This window comes from Octopus bimaculoides, chromosome 6, assembly GCF_046866305.1.
Source record: "Octopus bimaculoides isolate indiv1 chromosome 6, ASM4686630v1, whole genome shotgun sequence".
Taxonomy (NCBI): domain Eukaryota; kingdom Metazoa; phylum Mollusca; class Cephalopoda; order Octopoda; family Octopodidae; genus Octopus; species Octopus bimaculoides.
The window spans coordinates 75,405,379-75,421,396 of NC_142933.1; the positions used below are offsets into that span (position 1 = coordinate 75,405,379).

A 16,018-nucleotide genomic window follows, 5' to 3' on the forward strand; every position below is an offset into this window, starting at 1 on the left:
CCCTCCTCACCTACTCCAAAGAAAACCAAGGTCTTTTCATCTGCAAGGAAGGTGATGGCCTCAGTTTTTTTGGATGCAAAAGGCATTGTGTTTATTGACTATCTTCAAAAGGGCCATATCATCAATGGAGAGTACGATGCCAAGTTGCTGGGGCAGTTACGAAAGGCTATCAAGACCAAACACACAGGAAAACTGACAAAAGGGGTCTTGTTTCATCAGGATAATGCTCCAGCACACAAGTCCTTGGTTCCAATGGTTGCTATGCGTGACTGTGGTTTTTAACTCATTGATCACCCTCCATATTCTCCTGATTTGGCCCCATCTGACTATCATCTGTTCTGTAGCAGGAAAAAAAACACTTGGTTGAGAATCAGTAATCGCAGTGATGATGATGTCATATCTGCTTCTAACAAGATGAAAGCTTTTTCACCAATGGAATCCAAGCACTGCAACACCAATTGAAGAGGTGTGTGGACTGCCATGGGGAATATGTTGAAAAATGAACCTCATTTGATCACATTCCATAAGAGTATCTTGGTCAGCCTATGAACTTTTCAGCTGACCCTCATACACTGTGAAATAGCCTGATCTGGGTTATGATCAGGGTTAAGTTTAGAATCAGGGTTAGAGTTAGGGTTAGGGTAAGTAAGAACTTAGGGTTAGAAGTAGGATTAGGTTTGGAGTCAGGGTTAAGTTTAGGGTTAGACTTGTGCTGCACACTAAAATGTAAATGACCAGGTAGACCACATGCTAAAGTAGCACCCTGAGACATACTGTCTAGAAAATTTTCAAATGTTTGTTAACAGTGTTTGAATTTTGAAGACTGATGCCAACTGGGAAGGATATGTACTGGGCCTTTCAGAATGTAAAACTCTGTCCAGGTTTGACTGAATGAAATATCACAAATCTGTTTTGGAACCAAAGAATTATTTTAACCCAATATTTACATGCTTTATTAAGGTGGTGAGCTGTCATAATGCTTAGTGGCATTTCATCTGTCTTTACGTTTTGAGTTCAAATGCTGCCAAAGCCAACTTTACCTTTCATCCTTTCAAGGTTGATGAAATAAGCACTGGGGTTGATGTAATCAACTACACCTCTGTCCACAGATTTCAAGCCTTGTGCCTATAGTTGAAGGGATTATGCTTAGCAACATTTCATCTGTCTTTACGTTCTGAGTTCAAATGCTGTCAAAACCAATTTTGCCTCTCATCTTTTCAAGGTTCAGGAAATAAGCACCAGTTGAACACTGGAGTTGATGTAATCAACTACACCTCTCCCTCTAGATTTCAGGCCTTGTGTATAAAGCAGAAGGGATTATTTATAGCTTTATTTGCTTCAAGATTCACTGTCACAAAGAAAAAAAAATTTCATTTTCCTGAAATTTCTAAATGCTTAAGACATCCTCAATAAATTATTGTACGAAATAATGAAAAAAATTCTGTACACCAAAAGACTTTATTCAATGAATAATGCTACACCTCAAAATCCAACTTGAGAGAGTACTTACATGTTAAGTGATACATGAATTATTAAATGAACACAAAATCACAACATTACTCTTATATCTACTTTTTAGATTACTTTTTATTAGCCAGTATTTTTTTAATCTTCAAAGCACATAAAACATGCTTTTGGGAGGCCTGAACCAACAAGAGTAAGCTCTCAACCTGCTACAAATATCAAGCAAATTCTCAAATTACATGCCCTACCTTCCTAAATAAGACAATATACATTGGAAAATGTAGTTCTTTATGTCTAGGGAAAAAGTACATGATGGTCACGGTTAGATACCTTTGAATTCCTTGCAATGTATTCTAACTCACAAGCTACAAGTATTAATCCTGACATTAACCATATCCATCTGAATCACTCAGTCATTCTGATCGGGAAACCTCAACAGGTACTGACCTATCTTTTCAAACATCTGATAAAAATGTGGTGGGGTAGAGCATGTGAGTGTAGGCACGTTAGTATGACAGGACTATATGATAAATATACGTATATAAACGATATGAAAACTTTTATTTTATAATCACTTGAACAAATAATTCGTAAACTATTCATAGTTCAACAAATCGCTTTTTCTATACATACATACACACATTTCAAATTATCAATATTATATATGCTGACGTTATTTTTATCATTTATGTTGTTTTAGTTTTATACTCAACAGAAAATACCTTGTAACTGCTAAACCCTCACACACAAAAAGACAAAACAAAACAAAAAACTATTGGTAAAGAAACCAACACATGCTTGGAGATATGCCTTGGAAAAAAAATCCAACACAAGTATTTCTTGAAAATAAGGACATGACAAATGTCAGCAAACACGTTTTTGGAAGGCCCGAACTAGAGACAAAAGTCTCTAAGTAGTCGCTTAACTTGTACTTAAAAATAGCAGACAAACCTCCCACATATCACACATCACCATCTTAAAAGAAGCTGGGGTAGATTGGAAAACATAGTACTAGGTGTACTAAATCTGGCGGGGATTGGTGGAAGATGGATGGTCACGGTTAGAATGCATTTAATTAATCAGAGTAGGACTGGCGCTAAACACTTAAAAAAAAAAATTACGAACAAGAAAAAATCGAAGTGAAGACGCAACTGTTGAATGTTATAGGTAAACTCTTCAACATCCAAACAACACAAGCATTGTATTTCTTCAAAACAGAGAAATGACAAAAGTCAGCAACACACTTTTGGGAGGCTTGTAAACCAAAATTAGAAGTCTCTAAATAGTCGCCTAACATTCTAGAAGTAGCAGACAAAGTTCCCATAAATCACAATCATACACCCTACCATCTTAAGGTAGGATACATTGGATATCGTAGTCCGAGATATACTAAATCTGGCATGAAAAAAGACGGGTGGTTATAGTTAGAACGCCTTTGATTAATCAGGGTAGATATTGTGCTAAATTACAACGCTTTTGGTTTGTTTGTTGTTGTTTTTTTTTTTGTTTAAATTAAGAACAAGAGAAGTCAAAGTGAAGACGCAACTGTTGAATGTTGTAAGCGAACTCTTCGACTGCAAAAAGGTAAAATAAAATAAAGCTCTACCACAGTTACCCCCCTTGGTTGCAATCGAGGATGCTGGCGTAAGCTCGGTAGTTTACTACACCAATCCCGTAAGTCGATTTCCTTTCATTTTCTCTACAGTAAATCCTTTTCTACTCTACCTTCTTTAAATTTACTCCATATCTATGATAAACATGTCAAGGATATAATTACCGATACACAATAGCTATGTATATATGAATATATATACATATATATATGTAATACATGCAGTAGGCTTCATAGATTGACTCTGAACAACCAGTTGGAGCAAATATTTTTGAGTTGCAAATCAATATTACATATAAATCAAAGTATAGACTTCGACATGTTCTCACACTTAGTTTGGTTCAGTTGTATTATAATAGCTATATGTAATATTTGTAGATATAGTTATCTGGTCATGTACATGTATATGAATGACTGGTTTGATGGTGGTGGATGTTAAATATATCTTTATAAACTAAGTCGAGTCTTGTCGATTGTGAAAGATTAATTATAAAGCAATTGATAAGGATATACATATTGTAAATTAAACATTATGTGCACAAACGACTTTAATGTATGTGCTATTTCTTCAAACCGAAGCCATAGCTGGTCATTAGCTTATGTATTGGTATGTATATGTGTGCATGTATGCATCCATCTATTCCTGGAGTAATCCTACATTTCAGCTATCGTACACTAAAATCTATGTCTAGATTATCTGTGTAATCTATTTTACTATCAATTTCACAATTCAGCTAATCAGATTCTGGTCTGATGTCTCTAATTAAAAACATTAGAGACTAAAAAGGGGCGATAAAGGAAATGATATCAAAAATATATAATGCCTTGCTGTAAATTTCATCAACAACTAAAGTGCCCGCTGATTGTAGTTGTCAACTGATATGTTGTTGTACATCGTGCATTAGTGATATATTTCACTTCTTGTGCCCCTCCCCTACCTTATCTCTGATATTTCACGGAGCTATTTAATGACACTTGCATAACAACACTACGTAGTTGATGGGTGATGGTCGATCATAATCTTCTGCACTGATTTGTATTACGTCAATTCCAATAACCAATGTCATTACCACTTTAAGGATCACTCACTGGATGCACACACAGTTATGGATGCACTCAGTGATTTAAAGTCATTTTTTGTCGCATTCCTTTAGAAAAGCCTAATGTTTGTAATGAACTTATGTTATTATTACAGGATAACGAGCTTCCTCCATTGGTTCTTTCAGTTATTTTATTCAATTTTTATTCTGACGTATGTTCTTCCTGAATCCTCGACGTTAACATTGTAATACGGAGTAAGTCTTAGGACATTATCTTCATAAAAGCAACTTCCTTCTTTTGATTTACTTTAGAATCCGTTCGAAGTTCACAAAGTCCACCTTTGCGCTCAATTAATTTTATTCGTTGAGTAAGTTTCTATGGAACTGAAATTGTGCTCTCGTTTCTTGAATATCTGAATGCTATTTATTTTCGATTTAATAAATCTACGTGTTAAAATGCAATCAAAAGATTCATTCATTCAGTTTCCGTGTTGATGCTCTCTCTCCCTCCCTCCCTTTCACTCACTCTCTCATGTCACATTTCGTAGACTATTTGAGATAAAATCTAAATGGTCTTGCAACATAATTTTCATTTTCTTTTTTTTTCTTTTGCGAAAATCAATTTCCCCCGATTTAGAATTCTCAATACAATATTGATTTTTGAATTATCTTATATTTATTTGTATGGCTATAAATACACATTTTAAATATAAAATGTCCTTTCAAAGTTTTTTAAATTTTATTCTTGGGGACATCTAATATAAGTCTATTATGTATTGTGGTTGATATTCACAAGCAGAGTTCAAAAGATACAAAAAAAAAAAAAAAAGTAGCACGCAAAGCAAAAGATAGTCGCTAGAATTTGGAGAGATTATATTGGTGGTTTGCATTGGCATGAGTCAGTTTCATGTAAAGTAAAGAAGGGTGAGCTGTTGTATGTCATGAGAAGAAATCACTTACGCTCCGGACTAGGCGTTTAACTGTAGAACATTGTGTATGTGTGTGTAATATGCGTGGGTGCAAGGTGTTCGATTGTATAAGAATGTGCTATTCTGCTATGTGTCATCTTTTCTGGAATTCTTTACCTAATTTCCCTTACATTTGTTGCTAAAATCAATTCGAACTTTTTTTTCATTAACTTGTTCCCCCATCCTATTCTTTAAAAAAAAAATTATCAATGAAACATTTTGACGATGCATGTGTTTAACCTTTAAACCGTTAATCTAGCTCTATTACATAGTAAACATGTTTTCCAGTTGTATATAAAAACTGTCCTATTTAAGAGATAACTGTTACCCTGTGTTTTCTTTAATAAACAATTACTCATTTATTTGATGCTTTAAAAAAACACAAAAAGCTACTATTATTGTTTCAGCATTTGCTTTATTAACAATAATAGAAAATAAGTAGGTAATTGAATGGTTCCAATATACAATGAGTTCTTGTCTCGAAAAGAAAATTTTTTTAAAATTGCTGTTGTTTGAATAATAACCTTTAATTTTTCTATTGACTGTACTAATATCACTGCCTCAAAAATAACGAATTGTAATATTCGCCTCGCATTTGAAGGATGTAGATGATTATAACGACCCTAATATTTGACTTATACTTTATCGATCCTGATAAGATGAAAGGTAAAGTCAACTGACTTAAATTTATAGGAAATGGAGAGTCGATTTCTACATGAATGGTACTTATCAATAACACCAGAAGGATGAAAGGCAAAGTCAATGATGTATGATTTGAACTCGGGATGTAGAGGGGTAAAACGATGTCAAATGCTTTATCATGTCAGCCAAAATGATTTGATTGCCACAAAGAATCATTAATTACCACATTAGAAGACAATACAAAATTATCAAATACATACAGAATTGCCTATAAATCTGGAATCGGTTGAGTCCCTACATGCTATGACAACTGACCGAACGAGTTCATCTGACCGTGAGTGTACACACACACACTGTCTGGCATTATGGGATGTGTAATCTTCACTTTTTATATTACCATAGTACCTTATAAAACACATTAAAACTTTTTATATGTACATCAGTATTATCGTTAATATTCTGAATATAGTAGAAATGAGTGAAATACGAAGAAATATACATATGATTTAAATAAAGAAGTTTTATTCACCAAATAAAATACAGGTGCTGCAAATGCAGTAAAATTGACTATTGTACTGTGAGAAGCAATGATCCATTTTCATTACACAAATAAGTACAAGTTCTCTTGATTCTGATTAACATGTTGAAAAAATTTTTTTCTTAGGTGCTGCTTGAGTTTCAATTTGAGTACTGGGTGAAGAGTTCACTGTGTGTGTGTGTTGACCAAATGTATGTTTGTGTATTTATATATAAATGTGTGAAAAAGTACTGAGGGGTAATTAGAACTGTCAACATTTTAAATGCCCTCTGTTAAAGACAAGACTGAATAGATGAATTATATTCTCACATCAAATTGTCATTATCACTTTCCTCTCCAATGGATACTTGAAAAAAATTAAACTACCTGATCTCATCTTTTGTCCATGTTCAAACCACTGCTTCTACCATAATCACAAGGCAAAACACATTTTCCTGTCCAATCTTTGCAAAAGAACTTAGTGAAACATTTGGCTCAATTGGATAAGATGACAGCTAAATCTATCTTATATACTTTTATGTAATATGTTGTGTGATGTAACCCTATATTCCAAAAACACTGGATGAGTGCATGGAATCTAGAGTTTTTTTTATCATTCTCTCCATATTTACATAAGAAGGCAGGTCATAGTGATATATCTATTTAGTATCTCTTGAATAGGTAGTTTCATAGCACCACTAAGACCAAGGATTTAGAAATATTTGCTTTTCTACAAGGGTATCAAAAACAAACAGAAATAATTTCTTTTGCAGTAGTTTCAAGTTAATGCAATTATTTATGAAGTTTAAGAGAAAGAGTTTACAATGAAGATAGTAAATATGAAATTTGAGAGGATTCAACCTGGATTTGTTCCAGGTTGTGATATGACAAATGTTATAAATATGTTGAGACAACTCAAAGTGGAATTCTGAGCCAGAGACAAATAACTCTAGTTCCACTGAATTAGTTTGCGACTTAGACACACCACCATCATCACACCATTGACATCAATTTTTCCAGTTATGTATAGTTGTAATAGTTTTAGATAAATCAGTTCTCTTTGTTAATCCAGTGCTTCTTACACATCTGAAGCTCTAGCTTCTTGTCCATTATGACTGGAGAAATCCTCTGCACCATTTGTGTTCCTATTGCTTTGTCTGAGCATATATTTAGTTATGGCCTACTCCTTTCCTGCATATTGAACAAGATTATTCCCCATGTGTTTCTGGACTAGTATTGTAGTTTGCCTTCCAATATTCAATCTGTACTTGAAGCTCTTTAATGGATTCTATATTGTAAACAAACTCACCAATACAACCAAGACTTCATCATCATCATCATTTAATGTCTTTTTTCCATGCTGACATGAGCGTGGTCGTTTGACATGATCATAATGTACAACACTGTAAAGTAGTTGAAGTTAGAAAGGGCATTCAGCTATAGAAACCATGCCAAAGCTGATACTGGGGCTCAGTGCAATCCTGTAGCTTGCTGGAGCCTGTGAAATTGTCCAACCCATGCCAGCATGGAAAATGGATGTTGATTGATAATGAAACCATGGATATATAGACCTGTGGGGTACTCCATATGTCTAACTGCTCAATTATGAAGAAATAGTGAGGTATGATTTTATTACTTAGATAAATAGGAACAAGGTAGGTTATGCCTTCCTAAAGAACATAAGATTCTAGTTTACATGCGATGAGCTCTGATAGTAAAATACACAGTAATGAAAATGATCTTATCAGACCAATCTGGTCTTAACAGCCTCCTGTTTGTCTTATAAACCAGAATTATATTTGCCCAGTGTAGCCTTTTATATTTGCTCATTTTGCCCTACAATCAGTAATTTAGTTTCATATCAAGCCACTAGGCTCTGATTTTTTTTTTTTGTAGCAAAATTTTATTTGCCCTATCTTATGTAAGAAGTTATGACTAATAACCAGATTTAATTTAAAAAAAACTTTACTTTCTAAGACACACACAGATATTGACTCTGTACTTGGAGAAGTCTTTATTGCCTCGAATGTATTTGAACAGTATCATTGATTGCTCTTAATATATACATTGCTCACACAAGCCAATGAGCAAGTCTCTGTATTTGCCCAGCCTTCAAGAAATAGCAACCAAATCTTTTTCAAATTACACCTTGCTATCTTAAAAATAAAGACACATTGAACAATTTAGCTGCCAATATACTAAAATATGGTCATGGGTAGAATAACTTTGATTCTAAGTTTGTTCAGAGTAGACCCAAAGCTGAACAACATTGTTATATTATTTTCTGTGTACTGCATTTCATTTACATTCCTATGTTGGCAAACATAAGAATGTAAATATGAATGTTGTTTTTAGATGTACATCTTTCTATCTACTAACCAGTCAGTCAGTGACCCTTTTTTACAGCTAGGCAGACCAAGACATGCCGAGTTGTGTGTCTCTTTAGATTCTTCAACAATGGCTCTTGTAAGTGTTTAAGTTGTGACCTTGAAACAAATAGTTAGAAACTTGACCTCATAACTAATGAATGTAACTTTTACTCCAGTCCTCACATGCAGATTGGCGCACGCCTTTCATTTGTACACACACACTTGTGTGTCTCCATTAATTGACCATTTTGCCACTTATACACATACACACTGGTATTTAGCATACATTTGCCTGCTGACATTTATTGACGCTGCATTGGAGAAACCAAAGAACAAAAAAGCCAAAGAAAAATGAAAAAATGCACTCGAGATCAGAGCTGAAGACACCTCCGAAAGTGGTGGGGTCCTGCTACATCGAAAACAGTAATACAACACACTTCTATGGTAGCAATAGTTATTTAGATAAAAATATAGGTAACAAGTACAACATTAGTAAATATAACAATAACTATCACAACAATAATATTAGTATCTCGGAATCTAATTGTAATAGAATCAAGTTTTTAAGTGTAAATGCTAGGACCAAAAATGTGGTTTATCAATGTAAGGTAACGACTAACACAGAGGTCTCGCATTACATTGGTTGCTCTTCGATGCAGGCCTCTAGGAGAATCTCTAACCATTACTCATCCTTTAGGGATAGGAATAAAAATAATAGTACCAATCTTAATAAGTTAATCTGGAAACTTAAGGACTGCAATAAACAATTCTCTTTGGAATGGTCAATACTGGCTACCTCAATTCCCTACGACAAGGGTAAAGATTTTTGTTCTCTCTGTAACTTGGAGCTATTTCACATTCTGTTCTCCAAGAATAATTTAGTGAACTAGATAACACAGAGAGCATACAGATGCCAGCATTGGAGGAAACACACCGTCAGCTCATTTCATTAATTTCATCCTTTTTACTAATTTTAGCTATTACTTTTTTTCTTTTTTTCACCTACCAACATACTCACTAATTGACAGCCACTTTACATGTGGTATGAACTATCACCCCACTTTGTATTTATTTTTATTTAACTTTAGACAATAACAATAATAATAAGTTTATTTTTATGTTTATAATAATAATAACAATAATGAGAATAATAACATTATAATATTATCTAAAATAACAATTATATCTAACTTCAACGCCAGTTGTTTACACTCTCACTCCTTCTCTAGTTTAGTCCAGCAGGTTTAACCCCCGAAAAGTTATATTCGTAGAGTTTTAAGTATATTTATATATATTTACGTATTTACTATCAATTTTGTTATCGTAAGCATGTTTATTCTTATTATTTCATCACTTTATAGCTTTGTACCTTGTATTGCGATTTATTTAGGTTAATTACCGTAACTTAATATGATACAACATTAATGGTTAATTATATTTACAATCCATCTTCAATTTTCCTTCCTTATAAACGTTTTATTTACATTAGTTGTATATAAAGAATTCATTGGATTCTCTCCCTTTCTTAAACGCAGGTGTGATTCAAATTCTTTTACTTCCAACACATGTTTCGAAGATATCATTAGTATTATTCGAAAGGAATAAAGTGGTGTAAAACAATGTAATCTTCTCTTCAGGGAAATGAAGAAATAAAACTCGTCAATAAGACTAGTTTGTGATTAAGTATATACAGGTAGGTACCTGTATATACTTTTGAGTATATGGATGTATGTATGAATATATGCATGTATGCTACGTGTACAGATATATATATGTATGTATACATGTATGTGTGTATCTATGCATCTGTGTGTGCGCACATATAAGTACATTCAATTGTAACCCTATTTCTGTGTAAGTATGTGTAGGTATAGGGCTTTGTATGTATAGGTGAATATGTATATTGTGTTTGTATGTATGAATGTGCATTGTTTGAGTGTATATATATATATATATATATATATATATATATATATAACATAAATAATATATAATTATATGCATATATCCATACATATATGTACATACCGACATCTATATGTATATATACAAGCATATGTGGGTACAGGACATCACAAAAAAATGTTAAACACAATGAGAAACGGAAACATAAAGACGAAGACAGAAAACGAACTTTTTTTGAACAACGAAAATACAAACAGAGAAACGAGACATGCAATATAAAGAATATTACCCTTCTTCAGTTGTTCCTGCTCCATCTACATACACCTACATACATATATATGTATGTAGGTGTGTGTATGTATGTATGCATATATATATATATAACAAATAATAAATGAGTATATGCATATATACGTACAGGTATGTGCATACCTACGTCTACCTGTATATATAGGTGCATATCTGGGTACAGGACATTGCAAACAAAACGTAGACAAGAAAATAATAATAACCAGAGTACAGAAAACACACAAGCCACATAGAGAACATTTTCCTTCATCATCTACCCCCATTTTAACACCAGCATTTCGAAGAGTTGGGCAGGACGCATCGTTAAAATGGCTCTTCCCATGGACCCCAAATTAAATTTGTATACACAAATTAAACCTGTGCCATGGAGGAATGTAGTGGCGGACAAAAAACAAGACAGGAAAACAAACGGAAAAGGCTATGCGGCCAGACGTGAAAAATTATGTGTATATGAACGCTGTGAGGCATGAACTGAAAGCGGGACGAAGTAAGTTCGCATGTTTGCTCGGCGATAGCCAAGGAAGAAAAGGATTAGTGACCGGAAGCATGTGACCAGGGAGGGGTAAGGAAGAGAGAGAGTGGTAGAGGGAGAAACAAGGGGAGGAAGTAGAATAGGTGAGCAACTAGAGAAAGAGAGGAAGAGAAAAATATAGTAGTAACAGAAGGAAGAACGAGAGGGGGAAAAAGTGAAAGAGATAGTCGCGTCAGAAAATATAAAGTTGAAAAAACTACTTACAACAGGGATGACGCAGGCGTTCAATCATGTAAAACAAATAATAAATGAGTATATGCATATATATGTACAGGTATGTGCATACCTACGTCTACCTGTATATATAGGTGCATATCTGGGTACAGGACATTGCAAACAAAACGTATATATTTAGAAAAAAGAAGTTTGAAACGCCACTATATATGATAAATTTTAATTTTCTCAGAGATATTTTACATGTTTCGGTTCTTGAAAAAAATGAACCTTATCAAAAATACATATTTTTTAAAAAATGTAATTAAAAGAAAAGTTCATAATTGTTTCTTACTGGTGTCAACAGAGTCCACGTGGAAGCGTTTTATGTGTGGGGACATAATGGCTGTCTTGTGCGTTGACTTGAATCATTGGCTGTAGTAGTAGTAATAGTGACCATGTTGGTAGTTGTAAACGAGAGTGACCATTGTCTGTGCTAACAGCAGTAGTTAATTGGCTGTAGTAATAGAGGATGCAGTAGTAGTAGTAGTAGTAGTAGTAGTGACCGTTGGTCATAGTAGTAGTAGTAGCAGGAACCGTTGTTTGCAGTAGTAGTAGTTATCGTGGCTGTGGTGGTGGAGTTTTAGAATTCTTTGTTTTCTTTTTTGCCTTTTTTTGGATAACCAATATATGGTTTAAATGTTCCTGGCCCAGGGTGTTTAAACCTGGTCCGAATTTTCTAATAAAATGAAGCTCTTTGTTTTGACTTTGGGTGAAGGTTGCGTTGTCATTTAATTGGTAAAGTGGGAAGGTTGTAAACTTTGGATTTTTATTCGGTGTACATCTGTCAATGTGGCCGCTGACAGGTATTTTCCTGTATTCAGGATTCCTAATTTGGGATTTATATACTGCCATCCTTTTTCATAGGCTGTTTTTTTGCATGGCCTATATATTGCCTACTGCATCCTGCGCATGTTATCACATAAATGAAGTTTTCCGATGCACAGGTGAAGTTTGTTCTGATGATGAAATGATGGCCTTGTTCTAATGTGTATTCCGAACCTTCTACTAAGATGATACAAATATGTGTATGTACACACACACACACACACACATTTGACTAATCATTCTGATTTCTGGCATTTGTATGAAGCCACAAATTTTGGTAGAACAAAATTGATTTGACTCTTGCATTTGATTGGAACTTATTTTATTGATCCTTTCATAGATGAAAGGCTAAGTCAATACCAACAGGATCTGAATGCAGATGAACTCAGTTGCTACTAAAGGCCTTTTCCTATCAAGTCCTTTATTGATATTATCATTACTCTTCATTGCAATGATCATCTTCAAGTATATGAAGCTTCTCCAGGAAAGAAATGATATTTATAGTCAGAAAGATCCAGTTGATAAGTATAGTCTTAAAGTTGTTGTTTAGGCCTAGATCAGTATGATGAAGAAGACCAAGTGCAAAGGTATTCTAGCCATGGTCATCTCTCTTCTATAGGGATACAAAGGACTACATTATCTTATGAATCGTTTATTTGAAATGGTAGTTGCAGGAGATTTGGTTGCTTTTTCTAACAGCTTGAGCGCCTTTCATTGGCTTTAGTAATATAACTAGCAAACTCACTTGCTCTACTGCACTGGGGAAACATTTATAGAATCGATTTGCTACTTACAAAAGGTTGCATGAACATAGATTTATTTTGAAAACATGCAAATTTAAATCTTAAAATCATGTAACCAATCCCTACACATCAAAGTTATTGGCTTTGTACCAAACTTTGAAGCCATTATTATTACTATTACTTTAATATAATTTATTATATCATTATCATTTCTGCAAGAGTGGCAGAAATGGTAATGTGCTGAGCAGTAATTAATTTCATTGATTAATGATTGAGTTCAATTCCTGCTAGTCAGCTTTGATATTGCATTTTGTGCCACTGTTGGTCTGCAGGAAATATTTACTATATTCAGTTGAATAGATGAAAGCTAGTTTGTTTGATTTGTGTGTGTAGGTGCAAATCATATGATGCATTAGAAATTTATACAGAGTCAAGTAGTCACCAACGGATCAAGGTACACCAAAATCTAAGCAGTGGGGCAGGCGGAGACGACAACAAAACCAAAACTTTCTGTCTAAGAAAACTGGCAATGATCAGCAGCCGCACCAATTAGTCAATTGAAGAATCTGTTTGATAAATTTATCTTGAGAACTGAAGACTGTAACTTCCTAGATTCTTGACCTTCATTGGGAAAAGGAGGGAGAGAGTGGTCTGGTTGCTGTGGTTGTAAGGCAAGAAAAAAAAATGGGGGAAATTCTTTCATAGACTCACTTTTGTTTTTAGTCTTTTAACTGCTTTTTAAATGTTAGCGTCAGGTCGAAGTTCACTTTGCTACTGTTTGATTTCAAGCTCTGTCCCACTGCATGGCTTTCTGCTATAGCTCCAGGTTGACAATTCCTTGTGAGTGAATTTGGTGAGCAGAAACTGTGTGGAAGTCTGTCATGTGTGTGTGTATGTATGTATATATACACAGACACGACAGAAGTAAATAGACACCCTTATGATCATTAAAATTTATTTAAATCTGAAATTAAACATTCAAATTATTTATTAATTGTTATAATGTGAATATTTAATATTTAGTAGACATGCCCCATGCATTTTTCAATGCAAGGATCCTATTAGGCATGTTACTGATCAGATGATGAATATTCTCTTGTGGAATCTCTTGCCAAGTTTCATGCAGTAATCTCAAAAGATCTGGCTTTGAAGATGCTTTCTTGTTCTTTTCATGATGTATCCTGTTCATTATGTTCTAGGGATGTTCAATAGGTTCATATATGGTGACTGGCTTAGCCATGGAAGCTTTTTTAATGCCATTCTCATCTAGAAAATCTTGGGTCATTTTAACCATATGGCAAGGAGCCCCATAAATAAAGAGTCTTCTTTAATCATTTCACCACTGGAGAAGATTGGAAGGAGTCCTTTCTGCAATGTGGACACATAATTATTTGAGTTTATGTTTCCATCACATGCCATCAACTCAGATCAACCATTGCTCCAAATTGCTCCCCTGACCATCACAGAATAGCTGCCGTGTTTCATTGTTGGCTGCAATCTTTACACATCAAATTTTTAATCACAGAGTCTCCAGACCCATAATCAACCACTGTCAGGAAATAGCAAATCTGGACTCATCAGAGAGTATGACAGTGTCCCAAAATGCTAGTGATCTCTCCAGCATCTCACTGGCCAAAACTTTTCTCTGCTTGATATTGGCTGATGGAAGAAGTGGCTTCCTTCTTGCTGCTCTGCCATAGTATCCAAGTTTGTGGAGATACCTGATAGCTGTTCTGGGACTGACATCAACTTGTTCTGCTATGTCAGAGGCCTTGTAACAAGGATTATCCTCCACACTTCTCTTAACAAAGAGAAGGGTCTTGTTGGAGGGCCCTGGTTGATCTGGGCAAGGTGATGTAGACCCCTTCCCCTCTCTGGTGAATTGCACAATCACTCTATTAACTGTAGAAAGCAGGATCCCAAGGTTTTCTGTGATTTTATGTTATGTCCACCTTCAGAATGACCCACAATATGGCTGCTTTGAAATTCAGACAGTTCCAAGGCTTCTTTTGTACATGGCATGATTAAACAGTCACATATAGAACCTGAAACATAAAAATGTCAATTAATAAAAAATATAAACCATTACAAGTTAGAATAAACATAAAATGATGTTTTATGGGTTGTCTATTTACTTCTGTCATGTCGCTGTGTATATATATATACATACACACACATATGGTTCAAATGTACAGAAAACAAAAGACAGTGATAGATGTGGGAAGAACAAGCAGGTGTGTGAGTTTAATGCTTAGGAAAAATGGGGGGAGAGGTGTGTGTGTGTTAGGTACTATTGTGTTTTGGGGATAATTATATTTGCATCAATCATATAAATTGGAAAACTTTAAGTTAGCATCATGATCATCATTTTGCATCCTCTTTCCATGCTGGGTCTTCACAGTCTTAAGTCATTTCTTATTGGAAACCACTACTCTCATAGACTGGTTCTTGTATATGTCATTTGGCTTGCTTTCTATGACTGGATGTTCTTCTTATTGCTGACCACTTTTCAGACTGTTTTAGGTGCATATTTTTGTGGTAGCAACACCAGAGAGATTGATAAGTCCTCAGCGAGACAATACTAAAGGAACCTCACAATTTTATGCTTTCTCTGTTCATTTGCCAACCACTTTACTGTATGTACTGAATGCATTTTTGTGGTTTTGTGGCACCAGCACTGGAGGAGTTGCTTTGCTCACCAATCACTCTTGAAGGATATGTAGGAGGCATACTTTTTGTCTTGGCACCATCAGATGTGGGAGTACCATGCACATATTAAATGTAGAGAGTAATCAGTATGATGTGTAGAGGGAGAATAAAAAAGAGCGTGAAGACAGCAGAAAAATCAAAAAATGTGTTAGTAGAGAATACTAGGA

The 16,018-nt window shown here is 34.6% G+C and overlaps 1 protein-coding gene across 4 annotated transcripts in view; it reads left to right on the top strand.

Moving 5' to 3' along the window:
• The first annotated feature begins 3,086 nt into the window (after window positions 1-3,086).
• Window positions 3,087-16,018, top strand: part of LOC106880060 (WD repeat-containing protein 7) — a 100,407-nt gene continuing 87,475 nt past the window's right edge. For all 4 annotated transcript variants that reach the window (XM_052968709.2, XM_052968710.2, XM_052968711.2 and 1 more), the window contains exon 1: window positions 3,087-3,138. The gene's annotated coding sequence lies outside the window, so the exon portion shown is untranslated. The remainder of the gene's footprint in view (window positions 3,139-16,018) is intronic.